Raw genomic sequence first — 10094 nt, forward strand, 5'->3', positions numbered from 1 at the left:
TCCCATTAAGAGGCTAATTGTGGACACTACCTTCTGCATTCTGGGGAAAAAGTTCACCCTCTATGTAAGTAAACTTTTCTATGAGTGGCATATAAAACATAATGTCTTTAGGGCACAGCAACAAAGAGGGCCAGGTACAAGAAAGCACTGAAACTTGGTCAGGTTTTCTTCATATCATAGGCGCCTAAGATCCCTTACCTATAAAATGGGATTCTCCTCTGCTGTAAGGACCTACTCTGCTGCCAGGGTCCATTTTATCTCCTCCTTGCTGCCGAATGTGGTTCCCTGATCTGCCACAAAACTTCTGAAGTCTGTGCCATGAGATGAAAGAATCTTTTAATTTCCTGAAACCTAAATATTCCTGTATTACAACTTTGAAGAGACCAAATCAGCAAGAAGGAGACAGAGGGTACCTGTCAATCTCTCTTTCTCCTGATCTTTAACACAGAGAGGGACTTTCTATAACCTGTCTATATCAACATCAATCATGTTTGTATTTTCTGTGAATATCATACTATCTACTGCATAGGGACAATGAATGGAAAAGTAAATATCTGAAGGTGTTCATCAATCTATCAACGTATCGATAGCTTTGTTAGGATTGCTCAGCCTGGGGCACAAAACCAAAAATCTAAATATAACACATAAAAAACCCTAAAAACTGTTTTTTTTAAAAAGCTGTGAGATGCACCCCTGCATGTATTCAATGTTAGAGAATATCACAGATACTCCTCAAGGCTCTTTACGTGTTCGAAGGATGAGAGGCTAAATGGATTATCTCAAAATAAAATTTCCTTGTTTAATAGATATATTTTTTTAGAAAAGTAAAACATTAGTGTGAAATCTCATTTTTATTTCCAATGCAAGAATCAAGAGAGAAAATATGATCGTAAAAGGAAAATATTATAAGAAATAAGTCTATGCCAATGTTTTTTAAAGGTGATACCATTTATTTCTATAAAAGAGAAACATAAGGAGGTGAGATAAGGAACCCCTGCTCACCATCATTTCTTGTAACTTGTTAAAGCATTGCATTTTCCATTTTGTTCTCATTAGAAGAATGAAAATAAACACGTATCATCTGAGAATTTTCCAAATTAATAAGACTGTTGTCAGAAAAGGTGAGAATATAGTCATAGTTTCCTCCTTTTATCTGATATAATTTTGTAATAAACTACAGAATATCCTAAAACAGAAAACTAAGATATTACCCACAATTATTTTAGACCATTAGTATTAGACCTGAGTTTAATTATCCAATTTCTGGGATTCTTCTATGGTTGATATATTGAAGATTAAAGAGAAAATTGCTTTCTAAATGTTTGAGTTTGTCTAACCAGTAATTATTAAGTATTTACTTGAGTATGAGGCAATAAGTGCTAGATACAAATAATAAGCAGTAAACCAGACAGACATGATCCCCTGCCATCATAGAGTTTATGCTCTAAACTGATTAATTGGTTCTACTATTCAGAACTAAATCCAAATACATACATTTCTGTCCTAATGGTGCAAAGATAGATGGGACTTGAGTTGTATTATTTTTTTATTGTTTTGTTGTTTTCAAATTTACTTTAAATGGATGTAAGTCATTATAAATGCTACTTATAGAAAAAAGACCTTATTAAAGCTGTTTGTCAAAGCTTGTACAGATGATCCCTGACTTAATGGTTCGACTTAAAATTGCTGACTTTACAATGGTGCAAAAGTGATATGTATTCAGGAGAATATACTGAATATACTTCCAATTTTGAATTTTGGGTCTTTCCCTATGCTAGTGATATGCAATAAGATATTCTCTCAGCGATGCGGGGTCAGGACAGCAGCAGCTACAGCTCTCAGTCAGCCACACAATCACAAGGGTGAACAGCTGACATACTTACACCCACTCTGTATCCAGACAACCATTGGGTTTTTCACTTCAGTACAGTGCTCAATAAGTTACAAGAGATATCCAACACTTTTTATAAAATAGGCTTATGTTAATGATTTTGCCCAAATGTAGTCTCCTTAAAACGTTCTGAGCGCACTAAAGCAGGCTAGACTGAGCTCAATAAGTTAGGTATATTAAATTCATTTTCAACTTAGAGTATTTTCACCTTACAAAGGGTTTATTGATACACAACGTCATCATAAGTTGGAAAAGATATTTAATTTGAAAGGAACATAGGTCAGAAATGCTAACTTTTCAAATGTGTACTGGAAAGACCCTGCAGGAGGTTATTAGCCTCCTCGGATGCCTTTCTTTCCTGCATTCATTCAACAATGAGGAAAAAAGAAAATAAAGTACAATAATAGACCAAATAATTGCCATGTCTTAGATACGCAAAAAAATAAAAAATAATAAATAAATAAAATCTAAAAATTTTCTGCAATAGATTAACAATTGTTTTTTGGGGAAAAATATTTACATTGTTCTTTCTAACATAGTGGTTAAGCTAATAATATTTTTAGATGTTTAAATTCTAGGGCTGTATTAATGTTTTGGTTGTGGTTTGGTTTTAATTAGTTCTATTTTGTTTTGTTTTTTTGGATGGCTATTAGGTCTTGAATGTGGAAAATATTTTTCTTCCTTAGTTAAAAAAAAAAAATCTCACTAAAGCCATAAAAGAAAGGGCAATTGGGGCACTTGGTTGGCTCAGTCAGTTGAGTGTCTGACTCTTGATTTTGGCTCAGGTTCTGGTCTCAGGGTCACAAGACTGAGCCCTACATCAAGCTCCATGCTCAGCATGAAGTCTGTTGGGAGTTTCTCTCTCTCTCTCTCTCTCCTTCCCCCACTCTCTCCCTCTGCCCCTCCTCCCCACTCTCTCCCTGCCTTCCTTCTCAAAATAAATAAAATCTAAAAAAATTGGCTTGGTGTTTGTTTGTTAGTTTTAGAGAAAGATAACCATCCAAAACATTCATGTTTCAGTTTAAGAAAAAAAAATTTAAAGATATTTCAATTGGACAAATAAAGATACACAAAAAGTAAAAAGGAGGGAAAAAAGATGACACAAGAAAAGGGAAATAAAAGGAAAATAAAATAAAATAGACTAACATAGAAGATAGAGAAAAAAATGAGTGTTCTGTCCTTCGAAGAACCCATGTTGCCAAATATGCAGATACAAATAGACATAAAGTTCCTTATAAATATGTCCAAAGCTAACCCATGGAGAGCCATGTGGAATAGACAAACATACATACATAGACACATACTCAAACATACAAAGAGATATTAAGAAAAAAACTCTAAAAACTAATACAGAGGCACATATGCTGTCAGGTACAAGGAGAGACAGACTATTTTGCTAATTGAGGAATTAAACAGCTCCTGAATTCTTACTGTGATGCTATTATATCTATGTTTTAACTTCTGCTGAAATAATTATTACATTTTTTTCTAAGAAAAATATACACACCCTTTAAATAAAACTGTTTCTAGGATGGTTTCTGTTAAAAGTTGTCCTCATAAGCAAGCTTACAACACTGCTAGGGGCAAATCCAGATGGCTTTTTGGAGTCATATACGTTGGTGGAGTTTTCTTGACAGGAGGAAAGTGCTGTGTCTCTGTAAAAAAAAATAATAATAATAATAATTTTGAAGCACTGAAAATATGAAATAAAATCATAAAAACTAAAGAGAAGCTTTAATTGTAGCAGGACAACTGTTGCTTATATGGAAGCAGTGCTGCCTTGTGGAATGAGGATACTAGACAGACTTACAGCAAGGCTCCCTCTGTACATATAATCTTCAGGCTGAAAGAAGGAACCAGGACATAGCCACAGTGACTTTGAGTACAATCACAAAAACGTTTTTTTTCTCTTTAAGGATATAAGTTATGGAAAAATAAAAACAGTATACAAACTGATCTAATACTCAGGAAGAAAGTGAAAAAAGGAGGTAAGGCATCTCTCTTCTCAGACAAGAGTGGGGAGAAAAGTACACAATGAATAAGAGAAGTTCCAAATGTACCCTGTACAAATTTCCCCTGCATATGTTCTCTTTAAATATATTTCCTTATGTTTAAATTTTAGTTTTAATAACAATTTTTATTTAAAACAACCATATTTTTTGGATCTGAATTTTTGTGTCAGATGTTGCATTTATGACTTTTGTGCTCTCCCCCACTCCTATTATATGAGACGGACCCCATATAAACCACCAAGAGATCATTTCAGATTGGAGCAAACAAATATTTCTTACACTGGCCCCTACCAAGTCATGTTGTATTCTTCTTAACTCATCCTCTCCTATCTGTCATATACTCACATGTCATAACCCAAGTAACATAGTTTTCTATACAGAGTCCTTAGTCTGGGCACTGAATGCAACTTAAATATTCATCTGACTTCTCCAGAATTTTCTACTTCACTCTCCCTCTAAAGTATCTTACATAAGCTCATAAAAGAATCTACTCATGATTAAACTTTTTTTTTGGCTATAGAATTTTATAGATATTTATCCCCATTTTTTCATAATAATGAAAATAGAGTTTATTATTATATATACTATAATCAGTGAACATTTAACTTTTATCTCATTTCAAATGTTTTTTCCAAAGAAATGCCTAGTGCTTTAACTTTTGTGCAGAAGTAGTACATAGTTTGAATGTCACAGAACAATTCTGAGTAATTAGTCATGACTGCCTCAAAAGCAACACTGAAGGAGACTACGATGCTTTGTGTAGGCTAATTGGTAATCGAGGACAATTAAATATGCCTACCTGGGAGAATGGCAGAGTGGCAGCACTAGCAAGGCAGATCAGCCATTCAGTCTTATTCAAAAGTGATAGCCAGGCATAAGATAAATCAGTATAGTATTAAGCTAACCATCTACTGACCAACAACCATATTTTTTGGATCTGAATAAACCATCACAACTGGCTACAGACAGTGAGATATAGCTCCACAAAAGTGCCTAATTCAAGTGTGGAAGCCGCCAAGTATAAGTTTTATGTTTATGATGCTCTCAATTAGACTAGTTGTTCTAATTCCTAGCTACACATTAACATCACCTAGGAAGATATATAAAATACCAATGTCCAAGCCGCAAACAAATAAAACAAGAATTTTTCTAGGGAGGGCCTGGGAATGATCAGTATTTTTTAAAAATCTTTCCAGGTGTTTCTGATGCACTGTGAGTGTAAGCAATAAATGCATGGGGTTTTGGGGGTTTTTTTTTCCCCCTCTGCCTTGATTTTGCATAATGGCTATAAAGCCTTCTGGATCTCAGAACATCCTTTCAACTGCTTTAAAAGGAACATCAAACAAGACATGACAGTAAAAGCAAAAGATTTTTTGTTGGTGTTTGTTTTATTAAAGGGATTTATAAAAGTTCTCCTTGCCATTAACTTTTCTCCATATTCAAGAAAAGAAAGTTTAAAGTACAAAGAAACAATAACAATGAAATAAATACCTAATTTCAAATAATATTAATCTTAGAATTCTACTTTTCTTTCCCCTCACCTTTCCTCATTGTAACAAGTAAATAAGAGCTGTAACTACAGCTGATTTTAATGAGTAAAATCTGATTTTATTACACACTAAATGTTGCTGAAAACCAGAGGATAAAGGTACACAAATGGGCACATGCGTGCACAAGGTCACATGCGTGTGCGCACACACACACACACACACACACACACAGACCTTTCGCTCCAGTAGACATTTGGAAGTTGTCAGCAGTAGCATAATGACAGTCCTAATTATTAAAATTACTCTCGTGTTGTGAGTGCTTTAGAATAAGATCGCAACAGGCATGCAATATGTTAACTAGACCAAGGTGTTTCTCCTTTTAAAATGAAATTCTTAGGACTCTTCCACTGGCTTTCATCAAAACACCTCTCGTCATCCCGGTGACATGTACCCTCTCACACATTCCAAAGGAATTACCAGTGAATTCTGATTTCACAAGAATTCTAATGCCCTAAAAATATATATATTTTATTATTCAGTTTGGTCAAGAGACTTCCTTACAAATGCATCTACAAAACCTACTATTATCACAATTTCTCACATTTTTAAGTATATAATCACATTTTTACCAATTCCCAAATTCTTTACAGTATCACAAAGATGCTATGATAAAATATTATAAATTTTAATAGTTTACACGTATTTTCTTTTAGGTCTCAAAAAGGGCTAGTCCTTGATCTTTAAGGGAGAATTTCATATCCTCCATTATAATACAGATGTGTAAATACTTAATTTTTTTAAGCACTACAAGTAAAAATACCACAGGGTCTAACACAGGCTTTTGTGGATTATAGGAGATGTCTAACAGCCAAGAGCTACAGTGTGGAAAAAAAATAGGTCTTTTTTATGTTGCTTCAGGGAGAACCAGGACCGATGGGCAGCAGTTATATGGAAGCAAATTTGAGATCAGTATAAAAAAGAATGAATGATCAGATCTGAGTGAAAAATGCTCCATCTTTTGTAGCATGCCTATTATACTTATAGTTGGCTCTTGGTGTCCAATGTGGGAATTCTCCATTTTTTAAAAATAATAGAGCTACAAATGGGAGATGCTACAAGGCTGATAATTCTCGACTTGCTCCTATCCCACGGAGGGAGTATCAGACATCCCTTCTCAGAAACAACCAAGCACCAGCCCAAGCAAAAGCACTCTTGTTTCTCTGTGCAATAGACTGTCTTCTGAACCAGGCCAGGAGAGGTAATTAAATATTTGGGTTTTTAAATGCCTGCCCTTCCAGCTCCCAGGCAACCTTCTGTTGGGGCCAGATAACCAAAAATAAAGTACATGCTCAAATCTTTATCTCAGAGCACAGAGGCAGTAAAAAAGCAAACATTAAATACCAACAAATGGAGCTATTTATTGTGTAAATAAACTAAATTGCCTCCCTGTTTTTCTGTCATCACATTTTCCCTGTGCTTCAATCAGTGAAGTATGTAAATGAAGGTCAGGTCTTTTTTAGTTTAAAAAAAAATATTCTATAATTTGTGCCTAGTAATCTTAAATAATGTCACTTAGTTTTGATCCTGTTTGCAAGAAAAAATGTTTGTTTGCAATAAAGGACATTGAATAATTTATGTACTATTTAATAATGCAGTAAACTGGGGAGAATTCAGAAAGACGTTTGTGGTGCTCTACATTATTTTCATGCTGTATTATTCCATATGAGCCCATATACTAAAAACTGTTAGCATGGGCAATTAAAAAGGAGAAATCCTACCTAATTTGCAAATATAGCAAAAAAAAAAAAAGCTGCTTTTACTTTGAATGATAACATTATGGCTTTTTAATCAAGCAATTTGAATTGCCAAGAACTTTTCTTGATAAGTAAATAAATGGATTAGATGTACGGTTATGTTGTCTTAAATTAACCATTGTTCCCTCTATACCCAGAAGCTGCCTAAATGACTAAATGTGTGAAGGGTGATAAATGTGTAGGATTCAGTGATATGGTATAGCAAGTGTCTCAGGAGAAGAGAAGTATAATAATTTCCATACAGTCTCAAAGCTGTAACAATGCATTACTGATCTCTGTCTCTTAATTTTAATGCTATCTTGATTTGGTTATCTGAGGTTTGAGAATGCTATTGGGTCTCCTTATCTCAGCTATGTGCTGAACCCAAGCTTTGAGTCTACAGGGAACAATCTGATTCACTAGGAAGATGTAAAAGCTATAAACAAAGTACAAATTCAAGTGGCATTTTCTTGAATCCCTCTGAGTTCCGTTCCTCTGTAGCTGGCTCAAGTCTCTGTCACCCTATTTCATCCAAGCCTTCTGGAGAGCAAGACTAACCTTGGTTTTTGTGTTTCTGAATTTTGGCACAGATTCACTTTGAGGCATCTCAGTGGAACTTAAGGTCTAATGGGAAAATGTTACACTCCTAGGTTATCATACCTACCAAGGAGGTTCACTTCAGGCTATAAGATAAAAGAAACATTATACCTCCAGGATCCGGAGTTAGGGCTTGTAAAGCAAGCTGTATGTATGAGCATGTCTTGAAGTCAGATGAACTTTGCAAGGAACCATGTCCAGAACACTTCACTGGTCTATGAAGATTAGGTGAGACTATGCATGTCAACTGAATAGCCAAAAGTTTAGAGCAGTGGAGGATGGACATATGCTGGTTCCTTGCTACCTTTCCCACTCCTTACCCACTCTCATTATTTCATTTAAAAGATCACACTACTCTTATTTAGGTACTATTATTCTGTTTACAAATAGGAAAAGGAAAATTCAGAAATGTTAATAAAATTTCCCCAAATTATACCATGATGGACATGAGAATCAGTCTTTACCCAAATCAATCTGATTCCATCACACCACTATATTTCTAATAAAATATGACACCATCCTGATTGTTTACTCTGTAGAGTACTTCGAAAGACTAGGAAGACACTTTGCATGATGCTAAATTCCTTACTATACTGGTTTCTTGAGCTCATCTTCCTTATCAATTTTATCTTTTAAATCTAGACAGGGAATTAGAAACCATATTCCATTTTCAAAGAAGATGATTATAATGTTGTTGCTAGGTTTTTTTACATCAGTAAATGAAATGACTGTGAAAAATTTAGAGAAAAAGAGAAAAAAATGAACACTATCCATAATTCTACCATTAAGTAATTGCTGTTATATGGCCTTTTATGCTTTTACATGGTCATAAATTTTTTAATAAAAAAAAGATCATACTAAACACTTTTTTGGAAGGTACATATGACTTTTTCTTTTTTATTAAGATTTCATTTATTTAGAGAGAGAGAGGGAGAGAGCACTGAGGAGCAGAGGGAGAGAGAGAATGTCAAGCAGACTCCATGTTGAGCACAGAGCCCAACACAGGGCTCAATCTCATGACCGAGACCATGACCTGAGCCAAAATCAAGAGTCAGACGCTCAACCAAGTGAGGCACTCAGGCGTCCCACATGACTTTTTCTTTTAAAAACGTAACTAAAAATCTTTGAACACAATTTCAATACATTCATTGTTTTTAGTTGTATAGAAATTACAAAATTTATTTACATAATTCCCTAATTGGGTTTCTGTGGTGGTCATTTCTATTTGAATATGGTATTAACTGCTGTTTACTATGTGTTTATCATCTTGTTTAATCCTCTTAATTTTAGTTATTTCACTGAATATTTGCAACTTCATCCAGAGGCAGGCATTGAAAATACTTTCTATTCTAAATATCAGGAAACAGAATCCAGAATCTATAACACTCTGTCTTTAAAAAATCCTGCTTTAAAAATCTTTGTAGCTATTTTATGGATAATTCAGATTTTCTTAGGCTATGTTACTCAAAACAAAATTACAAATAGTTTTCTCAAAACACTGTACTTTTACCAGTAGATTTACCTGTAGCTTTGGACTGTCTTGTTATTTATAATTTTAAAATATTTTAGTAAATGAGAGACAAAATTTCTGCCTTGATATTATATTTAGATTCCTGCCTTTGATTATCAGTGATAAATCAGTAGATATCACAGATAAATCAGTGATAAATCAGTGATTATCAGTAGACTTCATAAGTCTACTGGCCATTTGTCTTTATTCCTCTGTTGATAACCTATTTATGTTAAAGATTTTACTTCTAAAAAGGTTATTTTTTCTTATTGATCTTAAAATTTTCCTACAAATTAGTTTTATTAGCCATCTGTCATATACATTGTAAATACCTGTCACTCCTATGTGGGGGTCTTAGAATTATCAATTACATTTCTTATCCCTAATGTGACACATATATAAAAAATGTTTATGTATCAATATTTATTTTGAAAAATGTTAAATCCACTGAGAGTTTAAAAATTTTTTTGAAAAAAAATTTTTTTGAAAACACAATCAAATCTTTAAAAAAATTTTTTTTGAAAACACAGAAAAATCTCAATGACTTCCCAGCTGTTAACATTATGCTATACCTACTTTCTATCTTCATCACTTTCTCTCTCTACATGTACACGAATGCGTGCACACACAAACACACACACCTTTTATCAAACTTTCCAAAGTAGGTTGCAGACATCATTAAATTTCACCCCTAAATACTTTGGCATGCATCTCCCAAAAAGTGAACATTATATCCTACGAAACCACAACAACATTACCACACCAAAAAAGTTAACATTAGTATTATCCATACCCATACAC

This window comes from Enhydra lutris, unplaced genomic scaffold (genome assembly GCF_002288905.1).
Source record: "Enhydra lutris kenyoni isolate GAN:26980312 unplaced genomic scaffold, ASM228890v2 scaffoldscaffold2, whole genome shotgun sequence".
Classification (NCBI taxonomy): domain Eukaryota; kingdom Metazoa; phylum Chordata; class Mammalia; order Carnivora; family Mustelidae; genus Enhydra; species Enhydra lutris.